Source organism: Sinocyclocheilus anshuiensis, unplaced genomic scaffold, assembly GCF_001515605.1.
Source record: "Sinocyclocheilus anshuiensis isolate Anshui unplaced genomic scaffold, SAMN03320099.WGS_v1.1 scaffold28, whole genome shotgun sequence".
Lineage (NCBI taxonomy): Eukaryota > Metazoa > Chordata > Actinopteri > Cypriniformes > Cyprinidae > Sinocyclocheilus > Sinocyclocheilus anshuiensis.
In genome coordinates, this window is record NW_015555724.1 from 715,912 (window position 1) to 717,096 (window position 1,185).

A 1,185-nucleotide genomic window follows, 5' to 3' on the forward strand; every position below is an offset into this window, starting at 1 on the left:
TTTTAGAAATATTGCCACTACTGTACATCGCAATAGTTTAGAACATTAGTTAAAGCAATGCACTTTAGCATATTTGTCACCCCTTTTTCTTCCACTGCCAAATCATGAGAGCCAATCTGTATAACCTAGCAGAGGCCTCACCACTGTAATAACGCTAAACCAGCACGCAACTCACCCATGGCCAAGATAACCGTCAGAGCCCAGAACCATTGAAAGGAAAGCCCAGCCCAGCACAGACACTTCATTAACTGATAAGCATCTGGTGAGCTCTCTTCTCTAAGGTCCGTCTCCCTCCTCATCTCTATCTATCAGTCTACAGAAAGCTAACATATCAGTCAGCAGAAGGAGGAGGGTGAGGGGAAAATGCGATCTTCAAATCTGCCAGGATAATTGTGAGACTGATAAGTCTCCCATGGAGAATCCAACAAAAATGTGCCTTTCTCCATAGTGGGTCTCACACTACTGCTAGTGTCGACGCAGGAAGTCAATAATGTCAATTAGCGTAATAAAAAGACGAGGAAAAAAAGGAAGAATAATGAATAATGATAAGCTAATGGCGAAAGGCTGTTGTTGCTCAGATGGCACATGCTATTCCTATGAAAGATCAGATATGGCATTGTTTTGAAGGCTACCAAAGTCAGAAATTGTGGTTTTGCCTTTAGTTGAAATGCTTAGGAGATGACAGGAAACTCCTATATAGCATCAACTAAGAAATCATGGGAAAGAAGAAACAAATAATAATACCAGTCCAGAATATGATTGTCAGCTCTATAAGGCTCATTTGCCTCTTGAAATGCAATTCAGTTGAACTTGATCCTGGCATTGCCATGAAAAAAAAAAAAAAAAAGATCTGCCATTTTCATGTCACATCAACCAAGTCAGAACGAGTCCTACAGGCATTAAAGATTAAATTTACAAGCCTCATCATCCACAGATACAACACCGCAGTGTGCTATAAAGCCTCTTTCCTCTGAATAATGTAAAGACATAAGGACATGTAATGGTCTAAGGGTGTTTTTGTGTGTGTGTATCATTGCAGCGCTTTGGTGGTGGGTGTTGGCTCTGGCTTGGTTCTGTTCTCCGAGGGCAGTAAATTGCTGTGTGTGAGGGAGGTAAAGAAAGGGTTTCTGCAACCACAGATCTGCAGATGCCCTTGCCCCTGATTACAGCCTGCCCCTACTCTTT